Source organism: Stomoxys calcitrans, chromosome 2 (assembly GCF_963082655.1).
Source record: "Stomoxys calcitrans chromosome 2, idStoCalc2.1, whole genome shotgun sequence".
In the NCBI taxonomy this organism is placed as follows: domain Eukaryota; kingdom Metazoa; phylum Arthropoda; class Insecta; order Diptera; family Muscidae; genus Stomoxys; species Stomoxys calcitrans.
This window is the reverse complement of record NC_081553.1, coordinates 156,617,412-156,638,242: the sequence shown is the minus strand read 5'-3', so window position 1 is coordinate 156,638,242 and position 20,831 is coordinate 156,617,412. Positions and strand designations below refer to the sequence as shown.

Sequence of the window (20,831 nt, the reverse complement as noted above, 5' to 3'; positions counted from 1 at the left end):
TAGACGGATTTTCCGATAAAGGGTCTAATGTCCATAAATACTTTATTTTTTATCCAATTCTGCTGAAATTTTAAACAGTAAGTAATTTTAAGCTTCCCGACAAATATGGTTCAGATCGGACTATATTTGGATTTAGCTGCCATATAGACGGATCTGCCGATTGAGGGTCTGAAGTCCATAAAAGCTTAATTTTTTATCCGATTTCGCTGAAATTTGAAACAGTGAGTAGTTTTATCCCTCCCAAAGTAGGACGCAAATATGGTTCAGATCGCATTATACTAAGATATACCTGTCATAAAGGATCTGACGCCCATGAAAGCTTTATTTATTACCCGATTTCGCTGAAATTTGAAACAGGTGATTATTTTAAGTCTCTTGACAACTGACCTAAATATGGATCAAATTGCACTATATTTAGATATAGCTGCCATATAGACCGATCCTCAGATAAAGGGTCAGAAGCCCATAAAAGCATTATTTTTTAACCGATTTCCCTGAAATTTGAAAAAGTGAGTAGTTTTACGCTTCCCAACATAAGATCCAAATATGGCTCAGATCGGACTATATTTAGATATAGCTGTCATATTGACCGATCTGACGACACAGGGTCTGAAGCCCATAAAAACTCTATTCATTACCCGATTTCGTTGAAATTTGAAACAGTGGGTAGTTTTATGTCTCCCGACATCCGTCCCAAATAAGTTTGGATCGGACAATGTTTTGATATAGCTTCCATTCAGAGCGATCTGTTGATAAAAGGTCTGAAGCCCATAAAAGCTTTATTTTTGATCCGATTTCGCTGAAATTTGAAACAGTAAATAGTTTTAGGTTCAGGTTTTTGATCCGATTTCGCTGAAATTTTAAACAGTGAGTAGTTTTAGGACCTGCCATCCGACCCAAATATGGTAATGATCGGACTGTATTTAGATATAGCTGTCATAAAAGCTTTATGTATTACCTGATTTTGTTGAAATTTGAAATACAAAATTCAACAGTGACTTATATTTGTAAGACCACTCAATGTCCGTGCCGAATTTAGGAGCATAAGTTTTTACATTTCAGCAGATTTTGGCGAAAGGGGGTTTACATATACACCCGAGATGGTGGGTATCCAAAGATCTGCCCGACCGAACTTAATGTTTTTTTACTTGTTTTGTTTGCTTTGGTTATCTACATTCAAAATCATACTTCAAAGCTACCATTTGGGGTACACCATTTTTAAAGATCAGTAGGTCCTCCTGTGTCCATCCCATTTTGAGGGTAAAAAGTGTAGTCTACTACCAAAGGCCTTGTATTGTTGTCCTATGGGAGGAGAGTGTCGCTCCCCCCGACGCTAAGACCCAAAAGACAATTTATTTCACTCATTATTGTCGAGATACACATGCCCTGTTGAATGGCAGGATGTCTGGACGTGACTCATATTCTTGAATCCTTATATCAACATTAGATTCAAACTCTACTGACATAGGCCTTTCTTTTAACTTACATATTATCCCGCTTGAACTACACATCCTATTGAAGGATATTTTGTGGTTGGGGCGATCCCAGACTTTATCCCAAAATTTGTATACCAGATTCGTAGTCAACTCCCAAAGACATTTCATTTTGTGGCGTTGGACATTCATGCACGTTTAAGGGGTTTTGGGGTTGGGGAGGCCCCGTAGACACCTTTGACCAAATTTTTATAACAGATGTGTACTCAACTTCCAAACACCTTTCATATGTTATCTATATTGTCTCAATTGGTTAATAAACCCTGCTGGGGGTGAGGAGGCGCCTGAGATACCAAGGAATAAATTTTTATGTCAGATTTGTACTCTACTTTTAAATGCCTTTCATTTGTTAGGTATATTGCACTAAGCGGTGAAAGAGTCCTGTTGAGGGGTTTTTTTTTTTGGGAGTGGGGGACCCTCCGAACACTTTGGACGAAATTTGTTTATCAAGTTCGTACTCTACTCTTCAATTTGATACCCATATTCGTTTAAAACCCATATTGTCCCAATCGGTGAACATGTCCGTGCGGGTAGTAGAGTGGGGAGGCGCCTCAGACACCAAGGAATAAATTTTTATGTCAAATTTGTACTTTTCTTTTAAATACCATTCATTTGATACCCATATTGCCCAAAGCGGTGAAAGCGTTCTGTTGGGGTTTTTTTGGAGGAGGAGGACCCCCCGAATACTTTGGGCGTACTCTACTCTTAAATACCTTTCATTTGATACTCATATTGTCCCAATCGGTAAACATGTCCGTCCGGGTGGGTTTTGGTATGGGGCGTCCCCCCAGGTTATTTGACCCAAATGTTTTATGCCAATTCCGTGTTTTTGGGGTACCATAAGGTGGCATACAAATTTTCGCTTAAATCGAAGCACGCATCTCCGAAATCTGGCATTCATAAAAATTGGGGTAAGAGGAGGGTCCGCCCACCCCTTCTAATATCATAAAATGTAGTACCCTATTTTCACCGGGGGCCCAAACTCTACCATCTGTGAAAATTTCATGAAAATCGGTTCAGCCGTTTTTGAGTCTATATGGAACAGACGAGCAAATTAACAAACAAATAAACAAAGCGCAACAATTTCATTTTTATATAACATAGAGAAATAGAAGAACAGATAAGTATTACTTCTTTTACTACAATAGATGGATTTTAAGTTGCACAAAGTACTTTATACTCATACCACTTTTCTTACGATATAGACTAGTGTGCACATACAAAATCTTGTAAAATACCAAACGACCAGAGAACAATTCTCTTTAATTGCAGAAAAATAGCTGTTGGCTCAGTGTTAATAAAACATTTTGCCACGACGGGTCTTTTTCGCGTCATTCTTTGAAATTGTTAAATTAAAATCCCAAATACAGAGAGCTGTTTATCTGACGATTCGAAAACGGTCGTGCGTGCCTAATATAACAAATATTTAAGCTGGAATATAGAATTTTGCATCTTTGTGTAGCCAATTTCCATCATTCCGATTACTCGCGTGTCATTTTTCAATCTTATGCAATTACACAAAAAAAAAACAAGAAAACTAAATTTGTAGTAAATATGTGTGTTATTCTAGCAATCTAAATAAATTTGCCCAAAATAGAAATATTGTGAAAAAAATTGCACACCCTTGAACGTGAATTGCAATTCGTTCTGGCCGCTGAGGCGTCTATTTTTACATGTGTGCAACAAACAAAGAATATAAAAAGGTATGCAAAGATCTGAAATTATGAAAACAAGTGCTAGAGACCCTCCTTAGGGGCCTCTTTTGGTTTTGTGGGAAAGATTTTTTTTAATTTCATATACATTCTGCAATAAAGTTAAAGAACAAAAAATTTGCAATAAAGAGCAATCTTGGCCAATTTGCAGGCAGTTGGTTATTCGATTACAAGAGAAATGTAAAGAAAAAGTAAAAACTAAGTTTGGCCATGAACGAAGTTTACGACACGTAAACATCTTTAGTTAAATACCTTGGGACTTTGTTTACGGTAAAATTGCAAAATCTCTCATTAACGGCCGCATTCAGAAAGCTTAACGAAGCCTTAAAATGTGTTTTTTGGACAGTTCTGCAAAGAAAATCTGTCAAATAAACCAACTTCAAATCTTTATTGAGTTTTGTGAATACCGGTGTAAGCTTTTTGATAGCTTCTTAAATGGTAAAACTTTCGGCAATGATGAGGCTATAAAATCGCACTTGGTTCAGTTTTTTGCAGATAAAGGCCAGAAGTTCTATGAGCGTGGAATACTAAATTTGCCAGGAAGATGGCAAAAGATTATCGAACAAAATGGCAATTATATATTTGATTAAAGTTCATTCTAAGTTTTATTAAAAATGCATTTACTTTCTTTTAAAAAATCTGCAATAACTTTTTAGGCAATCCAATAGCATCTTCCCCAACGGTAAAATGACCTCACTTTTGTTGTAACACAAAAAAACACTTCAACGGCAAAAGTGTTTCGCCACCCGTAAAGAATTATTTGTTTACCGAACCAATAATTATTCCCTTGTGCCTCTAAAACTTCACGCAAAAAAATAGTTCATTGGGAGGGATGGACGATGGGTAAAAGCCAAAAAGGTATTTACTCGATAAATTTTTACCCAAAAGCTGGGTATTTATAATTTTTCAGATATCTTGGGTATAAAAACATTTTCCTAACAACTTTTGATGATTTCGTAATCTTTGTATATAAACCTGATCTTTTGATCTTATAAAATACGATTTTAATTATATATCGCCGCTATAAAGACTGATCTCCAGACTTAAGTCTTGAGGCACTAAATTGGTAATTTTTCATCCGATTTCGATAAAATTTGGCGCAATGAGTTCTGATAGACCCCTATGCATTTCTGCGAAGTTTGGTTCAGATCGGACTATATTTGGATATAATTGTCCTATAGACCAACCACCCGATCTCTCGATATAGGGTATTGAGGCCATAAAAGATCCATTTATTACCCGAATTCGATGAAATTTGGCACAGAGCGTTCTGGTAGACCCCTACCCATTCCTGTCAAATGTGGTCCAGATGGGATCATATTTGGATATAGCTGCCATATAGACCGATCTCCCGATATAATGTAATGAACCTATAAAAGGTATATTTTTATACCCTCCACCATAAGATGGGGGGTATACTAATTTCGTCATTCTGTTGGTAACTACTCGAAATATTCGTCTGAGACCCCATAAAGTATATATATTCTTGATCGTCGTGCAATTTTGTGTCGATCTAGCCATGTCCGTCCGTCTGTCCGTCCGTCCGTCCGTCCGTCTGTCTGTCGAAAGCACGCTAACTTCCGAAGGAGTAAAGCTAGCCGCTTGAAATTTTGCACAAATACTTCTTATTAGTGTAGGTCGGTTGGTATTGTAAATGGGCCATATCGGTTCATGTTTTGATATAGCTGCCATATAAACCGATCTTGGGTCTTGACTTCTTGAGCCTCTAGACTGTGCAATTCTTATCCGATTGGGATGAAATTTAGCACGACGTGTTTCGATATTATATCCAACAACTGTGCCAAGTATGGTACAAATCGGTTCATAACCTGATATAGCTGCCATATAAACCGATCTGGGGTCTTGACCTCATTGAGCCTCTAGACTGCGCAATTCTTATCCGATTGGAATGAAATTTTGCACAACGTGTTTTCTTATGATATTCAACAACTGTCCCAAGTATGGTTCAAATCGGTTCATAACCTGATATAGCTGCCATATAAACCGATCTTGGGTCTTGACTTCTTGAGCCTCTAGCGTGCGCAATTCTTATCCGATCAGAATGAAATTTTGCACGACGTGTTTTGTTATGATATCCAACAACTGTGCCAAGTATGGTTCAAATCGGTTCATAACCGATATAGCTGCCATATAAACCGATCTTGAGTCTTGATTTCTTGAGCCTCTACAGTGCGCAATTCTTATCCGATTAAAATGAAATTTTGCACGACGTGTTTTGTTATTATATCCAATAACTGTGCCAAGTATGGTTCAAATCGGTTCATAACCTGATATAGCTGCCATATAAACCGATCTTGGGTCTTGACTTCTTGAGCCTCTAGAGGGCGCAATTCATCTCCGATTGGAATGGAATTTCGCACGACGAGTTTTGTTATGATACCCAACAACTGTGCCAAGTATGGTTTAAATCGGTTCATAACCTGATATAGCTGCCATATAAACCGATCTTGGGTCTTGACTTCTTGAGCCTCTAGAGGGCACAATTCTTATCCGATTTGGCTGAAATTTTGCATGACGTATTTCATTTTTACTTTCAACAACTGTTTTAAATAAGTTTCAAATCGGTTCATAACCTGATATAGCTGTCATATAAACCGATCTGGGATCTTGACTTCTTGACCCCTAGAGGTCGCAATTATTATCCGATATGCCTGAAATTTTGTACGACGGATCCTCTCATGACCATCAAAAAACGTGTTTATTATGTTCTGAATCGGTCTATAGCCCGATACAAATCCCATATAAATCGTTCTCTCTATTTTACTTCGTGAGCCCCAATGGGCGCAATTCTTATACGAATTGGCTAAAAATTTTCACAGGTCTCCAACATATAATTTAATTGTGGTCCGAACTGGACCATATCTTGATATCGTTTTAATAGCAGAGCAACTCTTTTCTTATATCCTTTTTAGCCTAAGAAGAGATGCCGGGAAAACAACTCGATAAATGCGATTCATGGTGGAGGGTATATAAGATTCGGCCCGGCCGAACTTAGCACGCTTTTACTTGTTCATTCTATTTCGATGAAATTTGGCACAGCAAGTTCTGGTGCTCCTCTAAATCTTTAGATTTAAATATTACTCCCACTTTGTACTTATAGTAGATATAGCTCCCGACTTTTGCTTTTCCTTACTGGTTTTTTGTAGCAGTGATTACTATCCCTTTCATAAATTTTGTGAAATAAAATCCAAGTACTCATCACACCTCATCTTTACATTAAACACTCAAGGAACCTATATTTACGTGATTCGATCGTGGTGCACCGCAGTTTATATTACTCAACGAATTTTAGCATTAAATTGAAGACTTCATTAGTTGAAGTAGGTTTATAGAGACTTTATAGACAAAACAATTGAAATTTTGTGGGTTTTCAACAAATTCTTTTGTTTAGTTAGTTGTTAAAATACGCGTACTGCCATGTAGCACTAGGCTCTCCTGATGGTCAGGATTATCCCGACTTTCTGTGGCAATCCCTACTTCCGAGTATCGGGGAAAATATCGCGAAATCACGACTTTGGAATCGTAATAGAATGAAATTTCAGTTTTAACGCGATTGCATATCGTTCAACTCTCATATGAAATACACATAATGCTTCCTTGCCACAATCAAATATAAGTTTTTAGATAAATGAAGTCGTTCAGATTCGACTGCCCTAGTTCACTCTGCATATAATACGAACATATGACAAAATAGTTCTCGTTTCCAACAGAACTTCCAAGAATCTTACAAGCTTGAGTGGCATGTTTTATGGCGACTACCGGGGTCTCAGAACGTTTTGACATAAGCTATGTGTTGTCTTAAAAGATACATCTCGCTCAAAAAATGGAATTAAATTGTAAAAATTTTCGTGCGATTATTTTTTACAACTTTCGACGTGGTTTAACTCAACAACAGTGCTTCGAAGAACTTAATTCAATTTTTGGCGTTGAAGCTCCATCAAGGACCTGTGTTTATCGACGGTGTGGTGAATTCAACCGAAGTCGTAGTTACCTCCAAGACGAATTTCGTGGAGGTCGTCCAAAATCGGTTATTGTTCCAAAAACCATTGATGCTGTGCGCCAACTGATATTGCAAGATCGTCATGTGACCAATTGTGAGATTGAGACAACCTTAGGCATTAGTGGGACCAGCATGCATTCAACATTGCATGAATATTTGACCGTAAAAAAATGTTGTTCGCGTTGGATTCCACACAATTTGTCAATCGCTCAAAACAAGGCTCGTGTCGGTTGGTCGAAAGAAATGCTCCAAAAATACGAAACAACTTTAATTTTAAGCACTCAAAACACCGATTTGATGAGTCATTCGCCGTATAGTCCTGACTTGGCACCGAATGACTTCTTAAGTAAAAAATTATATGAGAGGTCAACGTTTTTCGACACCTGAAGAAGCGGTTAATGCGTTCAGAATGCATGTTTTGGAGATACCTCAATCAGAGTGGCAAAGATGCTTCGACAATTGGTTCAAGCGCATGCAAAACTATATAGATCATAATGGGGAATATTTTAAAAAACTATAAATCGATTTTCGATTATTAATATTTGTTTTTGTGTTCTCTAATCCCGGAATATAAAAGGCAACCCTCGTAAGTAATGCCTATTACGAAAAAGTGTTCAGTATTTTAAGTAATGTATATACCAAAACAAAGACATGAATCTGCTATAGGATTTTTAAATAATTAGCTGGACAGGGCCCGCCCCGCTGCGCCATCTCTCATTTTATCTTTGCCCTATACTGGCACGGTCAGGAAAATCCTGTTTGGAGGTACCGTACCAGCGGCCTTTTAGATATTTCGCCCCAATGTGGATATCATCTTGGTGCTCTAATCCCAAATACCTTTCATTTGAGCCTTATATTGGTATTTTCGGTAAATAGGTCTGGCATGGGAGTACATTTGGGGGTGAGGTGGGCCGTCATTTATCAGATTCGTTCTCTAGTCTCAAAAACCTCATATTGTCATTTAGCAGGCTTTGGAGGTGTCGCGGCCCCTAGGTATCCCACCCTAAATAAGGATACCAAATTTCTGTTTTTGAGTTATTATAAATATTGGAGTAGCTAAACCCTTTGCCCCGAAGGTGGAAAGTGGATATCAAATTCATACTCTACTCCCAAAAATCACATTTGAGCTATATATTGCTATAGTCGGTATATATGTGTGGTTAAGGGGAAGTTTAGGTGAGACATCCCTGAAACTCTTGGCCATAAAACAGATCTCAATTTGAGCCCCCTTACTGTCAAAATCCACAAATACGTCCACTTTAAGGTGTATCTAGGGTAGGGCGGCCACCCACGCACTTAGCCCTTAAAAATTATCAGCATCGTGCTCTACACTCAAATTTCTTTTATTTGAGCCCCAATTGTCAATGGTTTTGGGGGAGTTTATGGGGTGAGACGACCCTCAAGCACTTGGGCTCAAAATTGGTTATCAAATTTGTTTTCTACTATTAAATACGTATTATTTGAGCCCCTTATTGCCATAGTAGGCAAACATGGCCGGTTTGAATGCAATTGAGGTGGCGAACTCTGATATAATATCAGCATCGTGCTGGAGCACGATGTTGTTTGAGCCCCAAAATGTCAAGCATTTTGAAGGGGGCTATCAAGATATTTAGGGCAACGGGTCTCGTTCAGATCCACACTAATTATTGTACCCACCACCGTAGGGGGTATTCTCATGTAATCATTTCGTTTGCAACACGTCGAAATATAACTTTCCGACCCTACGAACTATATATATTTCGGATCGTCGTAAAATTCTAAGACGATTTAACGATGTCCGTGTGTCTGTCCGTCCGTCTGTTGTAATCACTCTACAGCCTTCAAACATTGAAATATTGAGCTGAAATTTGGCGCAGATACATCTTTTTGATGCACGCTGGTTAAGTTCTTGAACGGATCTTCTTGAACGATCTTATTTGGATATAGCTGCTATATAGACGGATTTTCCGATAAAGGGTCTAATGCCCATAAATACTTTATTTTTCATCCGATTTTGCTGAAATTTTAAACAGTGAGTAATTTTAAGCCTCCCGAAATCTGACCAAAATATGGTTCAGATCGGACTATATTTCGATATAGCCGATCTGACGGCCTATATCGCAGATCTGACGGTCTATGGGTCTAATCCCATAAAAACTCTATTTTTTTACCCGATTTCGTTGAAGTTTAAAACGGTGGTTAGTTTTAAGGTATCCCGACATCCGTCCCATCCGTCGGACAATTCATTCAGAGCGATCTGACGATAAAATGTTTGAAGCCCATAAAAGCTTAATTTTTTATCCGATTTCGCTGAAATTTGAAACAGTGAGTACTTTTAGGCCACCCGCCATCCGACCCTAATATGGTAATGATCGGACCGAATTTAGATGTAGCTATCATATAGACCCATATGCCGGTTAAGGGTCTGAAGCTCATAAAAGTTTTATTTATTAGCTGATTTTGTTGAAATTTGAAATACAAAATTCAACAGTGACTTATATTTATTAGAGCACTCAATGTCCGGGCCGAATTCGGGTGCATAAGTTATCCAATTTTCAGCGGATTGCGGCGAAAGAGGTTTACATGAATATCCAAACATAATGACTTTTTTCTCGTTTTTGTTTGTTTTGGTTATCTACATCCAAAATCATATTTCAATATATATATATATATATATATATATATATATATATATATATATATATATATATATATATATATATATATATATATATATATATATATATATATATATATATATATATATATATATATATATATATATATATATATATATATATCGGACTATATCTTTATACAGCCCCCATATAGACCGACCCGCCGATTTAGGGTCTTAGGCACATAAAAGCCACATTTATTATCCGATTTTGCTGAAATTCGGGACAGTGAGTTGTGTTAGGCCCTTCAACATCCTTCTTTAAAATGGCCCAGATCGGTTCAGATTTGAATATAGCTGCCATATAGACCGATACGCTGATTTGGGGTCTTAGTCCCATAAAAGCCACATTTATTATCCGATTTTGCTAAAATTTAGGACAGTGAGTTTTGTTACGCCCGTCAACCTCCTTCAATTTGGCCCAGATCGGTCCAAATTTGGATATAGCTGCCATATTAACCGATCTCTCGATTTAAGGTTTTTGGCTTATAAAGGGCGGATTTATTGTCCGATGTCGACGAAATTCGGGACAGTGAGTTAAGTTAAGCCGCTCGATATACTACTGCAATATGGGACAGTTCGGTCCAGATTTGAATATAGCTGCCATAAGGTAACGCCTTTTTACTTGTTTAGGATCAGTAGGTCCTACTGTGTTTATCCCATTTTGATGGTAAAAAGTGTACTCTACTACCAAAAGCCTTGTATTGCTGTCCTATTCTACTTGTTCGTCCTTCATATATCATTTTTAATTTCATTTTTTTTGGGTAGGACAGGGGGAGGGGGGTTGCACTGGGACACATCCTTTCTATTGAGTACAATATATTCTCGGTCGTAATACATGACAGTTTGGGGTTGTTTTTATTGGGAGGAGAGTTTCGCGCGCCCCGACGCTAAGACTTGAAAGACAATTTATTTCAGTCTTTGATGTCGAGATATACATGTCCTGAGGCTGGACGTGACCCATATTCTTGAATCCTTATATCAACATTAGATTCAAACTCTACTGACATAGGCATTTATTTTAACTTACATATTATCCCGCTCGAACTACACGTCCTATTGATACCCATTTTGTAACGTTGGACATCCATGCACATTTTAGGGGTCTTGGGGTTGGGGAGGCCCCGTAGACACCTTTGACCAAATTCTTATAACAGATGTGTACTAAACTTCCAAACACCTTTCATTTGGTATCCATATTGTCTCAATTGGTTAATAAGCCCTGCTGGGGGTTTTGGTGGGTGGGAGGCGCCTCAGATACCAAGGAATAAATTTTTATGGCAGATTTGTATTCTACTTTGAAATACCTTGCATTTGATACACATATTGCACAATGCGGTGAAAGAGTCCTGTTGGGGTTTTTTTTTGGGCGAAATTTGTATACCAAGTTTGTACTCTACTCTTCAATACTTTTCGTTTGATACCCATATTATCCCAATCGGGAAACATGTCCGTGCGGTTAGTTTGGGAGGGTGGGGAGATTTGTATGTCAGATTTGTACTCTACTCTTAAATACCTTTTATTTGCTCATATTGTCCCAATCGGTAAACATGTCCGTCCAGGTGGGTTTTGGTACGTCTCCCCAGGTTATTTGAGCCAAAAATGTTATACCGATTTCGTGTTTTTGGGGTACCATAAGGTGGCATATAAAATTTCGCTTAAATCGAGGCACGCATCTCCCCCCTCCCCTGCGGATGTCAAAAAATGTAGTACCCTATTTTCACCGGGGGCCCAAAATCTACCATCTGTTAAAATTTCATGAAAATCGGTTCAGCCGTTTGAGTCTACACTGAATAGACAAACAAACAAAGCGCAACAATTTAATTTTTATATAATGGAATAGATAATAGATAAGATTGGATATTAATATGAATTGCCATGGGTTCTACACATTTTTGGCAACTGAGGAGGGAGTCACTAGTCCACTCACAGAATACAGACAAACAATAAATAACAATTAGCATAATTAACATAGCATTTTTATGTGTAAATATTTTGTATTGATTTAATAGACAAAAATGTGTGGGAGTAATCTAAACTCCATAATCTTTAGCTCGATATGAGTTGGTAAAAAAAACATTCAAGTTACCCGAACTTGGTGAATTTCCGAAAATCATGTTCTCTCACGAGAAAAATTTCCTAACTGAGCAGGAGGTATACTTCCAAAATAATCGAGCCAAAAAAATGCGACTTGTTATCGGGAAAATATTTTTAAAGCTGCTTTGCACCGTTACACAAAGCAATTTTAAACCAAGAATGTTTAAAAAACAATGTTCCTTCGTTCAAATCATTTGTTTGTAATAATTTACTTCTTTCTTTTTATTGCGAACTGAATTTCGAATCCCCCGCCGGTATTTTGATTAAAAAATATGTATTTCGTAATTAAAAAAATGTTTAAAAATGGTTTTTACATTCTTTTAAAATTGAATTTGATTGAGACTTTTATTACTTTGTAATAATGCTTATTGCAAAACTACCAAACATGAGATCATGAGTGCTGACTGGTTACATGGCTTTTTGTCTTACTAATGGATATATTGTGGAGGCTACCGTAGCGCAGGGGTTAGCATGTTCGCCTTTGACGCTGAACGCCTGGGTTCGAATCCTGGCAAGAACATCAGAAAAATGATCAGCGGTGGTTATCCCCTCCTAATTCCGGCGACATTTGTGAAATATGCCGTGTTAAATCTTCTCCCCAAATAGGTGTCGCACTGCGGCACGCCGTTCGGGCTCTTCTATAAAACTTGAATCGGTCCCCAGTCCCTTTTTAACACATCTTAATGTCTATTTACGGAAGGGAAAAATATAGCCAGATAAATAAGTTAATTTTTGGAAATTTCAATAAAAAGTTAATAACATTTGCAAAGTTACAGTTATCGTATAAAAACACAAAAAAGTGATTCTTGGACATATAGGTGAAGAAAGGTCAGGAAAAAAAATTAATATATAAGTAAAAATTTCACCAATAGTTAATGATAAAAAAAATACCAAATGTATGTTCTACGAATTATATATTGATTCGTTTGAGCGAATGCAAAATGAAATATTATTCCTTTTCTTTACAGTTATAATTTTTTTGGACTTATAATTTATATCCAGCGCTGTCCAACGGCTTGCGACGATAGGTATGAAAAAATTTTAAAAATTTATGGTTTTCAAAAAAAGGCTTAACTAAACAAAAGTTTTAAACAATTATCGGGAACGTAGCGACGTCTCAATATTTGTTTTGGGGAATTTAAAAATGCATCAACAAAATTCTGAAGTAGTCTCCATCGACAGAGATTAAATTAGCGACGTAATTCAGGTAACATAATAATGAAACAAATGTCATATCTGTTCCGAAAATCAATCTTCCGGATACTTTCTCTACAAGTGTATCCTCGTCAAAACCTACCGATGCAAACAAATTAACAGCGGAAGTTATTCCATCCGGAACTAATCAATTTTATTCCCCTCTAACTTCGCCGAAATCTCCAAATGCTCCGAATACTCCGGCTAGTCCCAATTTACGTGTTGTCGTACCGAAGAAAACTATATTTGCTGCCCGTTTTGCGGCTGAAACTTCTGAGAACGATATAATTTCATATATTAATAGTAAAATTGGCTCTAATCATGAGATAAAGGTCTTTAAATTTAAATATGCAGAAAAAAGAAGTAAAATTTCATTTAAAATAATTGTTCCTGATGATATTTTTGAAACAATTGTAAACCCATCTTTTTGGCCTCCTAAAGCTGTAATTCACGAATATGTTTATAGGGATATTCCAAGAACTGATGTAGTTTATTTGCCAAACAGTGATTCAAAAAACTAATTGCAACACCCTCCGTTAAAGACATTAGTCTTGTATATCAAAATGTTAGAGGCTTAAATTCTAAGTTATCTTCCTTATTTATTAATAGTTTTGAATTTAATTACGATATAATTGCTTTCACCGAAACATGGCTTCAAGATAATGTATATGATAGGGAAATTTTATGTCAACAGTATCAAATTTTTAGACGTGATCGCAATGAGACTTCCAAAACTAGAGGTGGCGGGGTTCTTATAGCTGTAGCTTCTCGATTTACGGCAGAAGAAATTCCTCTTTCATTGTCTACTGGTACTGAAATAGTCGCTGTTAAAGTGTTTCTTAAGAACTTAACACTTTTTGTAACATGTTCGTATGTACCACCTAGTTCGAGCGTTGATATTTATACCAACCACACGTCGTCTATTTTAAGTGCATTTGAGTCAGCAAAACCAAACGATATTTTAATTGTTCTCGGAGACTTTAATTTACCAAGTATTAATTGGACTTTTAGTCAAGATAGTAATGATCTTTTGCCTACTGCAATCAGTGAGAGTACTAACCAATGTATTGGTCCATTATTTGGTTCCGGCTTGTCACAAATTAATAATATTCACAACGTTTTTGGTAAACTTCTTGACCTTGTATTCGTAAGTCAACCTCACGACATTTTTGTTTGTCCATGGGATCCTTTAGTCCACCCTGAGGATAGATATCATCCCACCATAAAAATTCAAGTTCCCTTATTGTTATGCTCTAGTGACTCTGCTAATTCTTATTTAGAGGAGACAAGATATTGTTTCTCCAAAACAAACTATAATCAGATGAATTCATTTTTAAGATCGATTGATTGGTCTGTACTTAAATCACTAAACTCACTGGATGAGATGATTGAAATGTTTTATTCTATTTTGAAAGATGGATTGTCTATAGCTGTTCCGAAGATGATTAAATGTGGGAATACTGGTCCTCCGTGGAATTCGGCTGCTTTATCAGGATTAAAGAATAGAAAGAATAAGCATTATAAAAAGTTTAAAAAAAGTGGTTCTTCTTTGGACTTTGTAAATTATTCAGTCACAAGATCGGAATACACCATCTTAAATAGAAGACTGTATCAGGGCTATATATCGAGAATGAAGAATGAATTGGTATCCAACCCGAAATCTTTTTATGGATTCATAAAGTCTAAGCGTCGATCTAATGATTGTCCAAAGAGCTTACATTTTGGATCTGATGTTGCAGATGATGATACTGGAATTTCCAATATATTTGCATCATTTTTTAAAACTACCTACTCTGATAATATATATGATTCCACTTTCCAATATCCCTACTATATTGAGGAATTCTCAACCGTTACTATTCCATTATTGGATATTACAACGGTGTTGGCCAATTTAAAGAGTCTAAAGGACACAACGGTCCCAGGTCCCGATGGAATCCCTTCATGCATTCTTAAATACTGTGCAGAGAATTTTGCTCTTCCTCTCTCTATAATGTTCAATAAGTCCCTGGATACTGGCTATTTACCACCAATATGGAAAGAATCGTTTATTGTACCTTTATTTAAATCGGGTAGTAGAATTGATGCATCGAACTATAGAGGAATCGCTAAACTGAATACAATTCCTAAATTATTTGAAAAAATTGTGACTGAGATATTATCCTTTCAGGTCTCATCTGTTTTTTGTAAATTTCAACATGGCTTCCGGAAGCATCGGTCTACAGTGACGAATCTTTTAGAGTTAACTACGATTGTAAATGAAGGATTTAGAAGACGATATCAAACTGACTGTATTTATACAGACTTTAGTAAGGCTTTTGATAAGGTCAATCACGAATTACTGTTGTTGAAGTTGCATCTTATGGGTTTCTCCAATGCGTTATTGAAGTGGATAAGATCATATCTAATGGGCAGAGCTCAGATGGTGAAAGTAGGAAATGCTATTTCCGACAAGATAATTGTGACATCCGGTGTTCCTCAAGGAAGTCATCTTGGACCGGTCTTATTTACATTGTTTATAAATGACCTGCCCAGCGTGATACATCGATCAAAGGTTCTAATGTATGCAGATGATGTTAAAATTTTCTACTCTTTTAATGAGGAAGCAAACCAGTGTATACTGCAATCCGATCTTAATGAGTTTTATAAATGGTGCAATGCTAACTTGCTAGAACTAAACACTTTAAAATGTAAACATATGTCTTTCTTTCGGCTGAGAAGAATTGATACGAGTTACTATTTGAATGATTGTATGGTGGAGTATGTGGACTCTATTCATGATTTGGGGATTCTGTTGGACCACAGGTTGGATTTTAGAAAACATATTTCCTTAATTACGAACAAAGCTTATAGAAGTTTGGGATTTATCAAGCGTTGGAGTAAAGAATTTTCAGATCCCTTAGTAACGAAACAATTATATATTTCTTTTGTACGTTCTACTTTGGAATATGGGTCCATTATATGGGATCCAGCCTATTCCATTCATTCGAATGCGATTGAGTCAGTTCAGAAACAATTTCTTTTATTTTGCCTTAAGGGGCGTGGCTGGGACCCTCGGGCTCTACCATCGTACGAATACAGATTAAACTTAATAAAATTACCAACATTAAAAAGCCGACGAATAATGCTGAATGTTACTTTCCTTATCAATATAATGCAAGGCAAAATAATCTCCGATTTTATTTTGAATAGAATTTACATAAATGTTCCCTTAAGGCCATCCCGAAACTATCAGCTATTTCAAATAAATTATTTCACATCAAACTATGCAAACAAAGACCCTTTACGCCGCCTCTTTGTTGAATTTAATAAATTTTATAGCCTCATCGATCTCTCTGAAAAACGTGATTCTGTTAAAAGAAAATTAATACTTCACTTAAACACATAGTTTTATTTATTTTGAATCTAAAATATGTATATATTCGTAAATATTTAGCATATAATTTAGTCTGTAAGGATTATAATCTATAGACTTAAGAATAATAAAAAAAAAAAAAAAAAAAAAAAAAAAAAAAAAAAAAAAAAAAACATGTTAAGGCTTGGAAGTCTTATTCCCAATCTAAGTAAATATGAAATCATTGCAGGCTTATATTTTTGTTAACATCAAAGATGTTGATCATTTATTACGTTAGGCATGAAATTTAAGATCCTTGATTGGAAATATATGAATAGAAATGGTCCCGGAGTAAAAGCTCTGCGGGTAGCGGTTTTCGACCACCGAAATTGTCCAACTAAATGGATTCCTAAGAAAGCAAAAGATGTGGGATAGATATGTGACTTATCCTTCAATGGAAAATTGGAAAAATTGGGCCTCGTTTGGCAAGAGGATCTTTATCATCCGAATTTATGTATTTCGTTGGACACTCGTCGTCACCCACCAAATTACTGTAGATCCAGGAAAAGATTGAGGTACAATTAGAAAATCTAGAATTGATGATTTAAAGGCATCTTAATATCTTTCTTCTACTCCACTCTTAACAATTGTATAAAATTTTCTGCTCCAGTTGCTGTTTAGAGACAGAATGTTGGCCCACCCTGATTTACTACGGATTAACGAAGTTTGAAAAGTAAAAGGAATAAGATGTTCAGAAAATTTCAAGTTTTTAAAAGCAGATTCTTACAACTTAATAAATTATGCCATGATAACTTTTTGGGCAACATGAGGAACACGGTGAAAACCAATCCCAAGAGCTTTTATGAGTGTGTAAACTCTAAAAGAACTACGAGTTTTCCCAGTTCTAAAAAGTTTGAGGACACGGAGTCAAATGACCATAGTGACATATCCCACATGTTTGCACGCTTTTTTCAAGTGTGATACAAAGATGACTTTTGCTTCTTATCCATATATTATTCCTACTTATTCTATACTATATCTTATTTCTTTATCTGAATCTGATGTTTTTAATGCCATTAAATCACAATCTATGAACTATTGTCCAAGTCCTGATGATTGCGTTCTATCATTCTTAATGTGTGTGCTAGTTTGTTGTGTACACCTTTCACTTTCTTGTTTAATCTGTCACTTAGGTCTGGATGCTTTCCAGACATATGGATGGAAAGTAATATTATTCCTCTTCATAAGAGGGGTAGTAGATCGGATATAAAGAATTATTGGGGTGCTTCTAAGTTGAGTGCAATCCCTTAACTCTTTGATTTATTGATTACTGAAAGACTTTCGCCTACTGTGGGAAATGTTGTCTCTGCCTACCAACATGGACTTATGTAGGGAAGATCTTCTGTAACGAACTTGTTGGTCATATATTTAAGTCACTTTTCAAAAGGCTTCAAACTGATATTATTTACATTGACCTCAGAAGGCAGACAGTTATCTTCAATGGCGCCCTTATAATAAAATCCGAGTTACATCTAGTATCCCTCAGAGCAGTCATCTTATCTTGTCCTGTTCTGTTTAATTTATACTTGAACGATTTTCCTTCTGTTATATCGTCATCTAATTTTTTACTCTATGCTGCTAATCCGAAGCTTTTCTAATCTCTTGATTGTATAATATTATATATAAAATATTGAAATAAATCTCAACTCCTGCAGAATGACCTTAGTAAATTGGTTGATTGGTGTTTTGTCAACGGGATGACCCTTACGGCCTGGTTGGTTCTGGATGTCGAACAATAGACGAACAAACGACAATCGCTCGAAATCGAATCATTTTCGGTTTTGAATGTCGAATTAAATTTTGTGCCTATCCTCAATAAAAATGACCCCATAGTTCAGTTAAAATGAATTAATTATCAATAAAATTTAACTTCATACAGCGCTAAAGAAATTTTTATTGGCTTTTAGTTTATTTTGGTAAAAATACCGAAACCATATGAACCTCTGGATAGTTTAACGATAACTTGATCAAATTTATTATTTCTTCATTCTGTATTCGTACATATGATACACAATCGTGTATGACAAATTAAAATCATGTGAAATTAATAGACGAATGTTGCAATATGTAGATAAGTCGTAAAGGGTTATAACCATTATCGCCATATACACAATCGTGTATGACAAATTCAAATCATAAGAATTGCGCCCTTTGGGGGCTCAAGAAGTAAAATAGAGAGATAGATTTATATGGGAGCTATATCGAGCTATAGACCGATTCAGACCATAATAAACACGTATGTTGATGGTCATGAGAGAATCCGTCGTAAAAAAATTTCAGGCAAATCAGATAATAATTGCGGCCTCTAGAGGCTCAAGAAGTCGAAATCTCAAATCGGTTTATATGGCAGCTATATCAGGTTATGAACCGATTTGAACCATACTTGGCACAGTTGTTGTGTATTATAATAATATACTACGTGCAAAAATTCATTCAAATCGGATAAGAATTGGGCCTTCTAGAGGCTCAAGAAATCAAGACCCAAGATCAGTATATATATTTATTTATATCAGTTTATGGACCGATTTGAACCATACTTGGCACAGTTATTGGATATCATAACAAAACACGTCGTGCAAAATTTCATTCCAATCGGATAAGAATTGCGCACTCTAGAGGCTCAAGAAGTCAAGACCCAAGATCGGTTTATATAGCAGCTATATCAAAACATGGACCGATATGGCCCATTTACAATACCAACCGACCTACACTAATAAGAAGTATTTGTGCAAAATTTCAAGCGGCTAGCTTTACTCCTTCGGAAGTTAGCGTGCTTTCGACAGACAGACGGACGGACGGACGGACGACATAAAATGTTGCGACGATCAAGAATATATATACTTTATGGGGTCTCAGACGAATATTTCGAGTAGTTACAAACAGAATGACGAAATTATTGTAGTATACCCCCATTCTATGGTGGAGGGTATAAAAATATAAAATTACTGTAAATAATTCGTATGGTAAGTTTTAAAGCTTACCGTATCTTGTCAATGAACTGAGCAATAGTGATAGTCATTATATGTATACAATTTCTTCTAATTCTGTTCTTGAATAATATATTAGTATAGGAAGGAAGTCATCACTTACGAAATGAAACCCAAAATTTTATATATATCCCGCTTACTCTTATTAACCCGATTCGAAAAAGTGATTAAAAGTTTCTCAACTATTCACTTGTACTTATAATGGAAACATTTACGTCCGTTCATTTCCGCAATCAAAACTTAAATTGATGTTTTTGGAGTCGCAGCCTAATTATAATTGGCGTAATAGGGCAATGTTTATTTTAATTTTTTCAAATATTTCGAAACTAACTTAAATTGATTTTTCAACATATTGTTTCACTTCATTTCACGATAATAAATGATGCAACTGGTATACAAATTTAAAATATTTGGAAAATATATAAATTTATATTTGGCAGTCTGTAGATGAACTTTTTAATCCGTTTAACACACTCCGAAAAAAATTTTAATTCGACCTATTCACTTTTATGTGGATGTTGCGTCTGCAACCACTTACACTTTCTTGTTTGAACCGTTGAATGGAGCGGACGTTTTGTTTTTTCGCTCCGCAAGAATTTTCCTGCAACATGTAATAGGTCATTATTTTTGGAAGAAAAATTTAAGTCACTCAAGGATAGCTACGATAGAGGTATCCATTAGGCGGCTGATGATCTGCGTCTGTTTGCAGTGGAGCGCCTGATCTAGAGCTCGGGTGTAGGCTTTAAATTGACTCCAATGACCCAACAGCTGCGGTGGTGGTATCGTAGCATGTTATCTGCTACTGAAAGCTTGACTAGTGGAGCGGCCGCTCCAGGCTCCACTAGCCTTGACCCTAGACAGATCTATTCTTTCTTCGCATGCCTATAATTTGCCTAGGCCATCGGACATCCCCGGCAAATCAACGCGTTCTTAAAGAGGTTGGGATAATAGAAGACGCATCACTCTCGGGTTTATTGAGAGGCTTTCTTTCTCGACCAATGGTGCATGCTTGGATACCAAGCAATGGTGCATGCTTGGATACCTCAGATCCTGAATCGATACTTGGAAAATTAAGGGAGTGTAATACCAATCTTTCAATCACCGACTGGAAGATTGGTTGAGGATGATGTTGACCGGAGACATGCAGTATTCGGGATGGCATCGATACGGGACCCGATAATCCCTGTGTGGGTGGGTCATCCAGTTGGGCTGGGATTAAGGTGTGCGCCAGCGGGGAAGTACGGAATTCAAAAAGTACTTCAACAGCAGCAGCTAGT

General features: G+C 36.5%; 1 protein-coding gene across 1 annotated transcript in view; it reads left to right on the top strand.

The window, feature by feature from the left end:
- Nucleotides 1–2,799: 2,799 nt before the first annotated feature.
- LOC106094291 (synaptic vesicle glycoprotein 2C) overlaps nucleotides 2,800–20,831 on the top strand; it is a 177,662-nt gene continuing 159,630 nt past the window's right edge. Inside the window, exon 1 of the mRNA XM_059363491.1 lies at nucleotides 2,800–3,196. The gene's annotated coding sequence lies outside the window, so the exon portion shown is untranslated. The remainder of the gene's footprint in view (nucleotides 3,197–20,831) is intronic.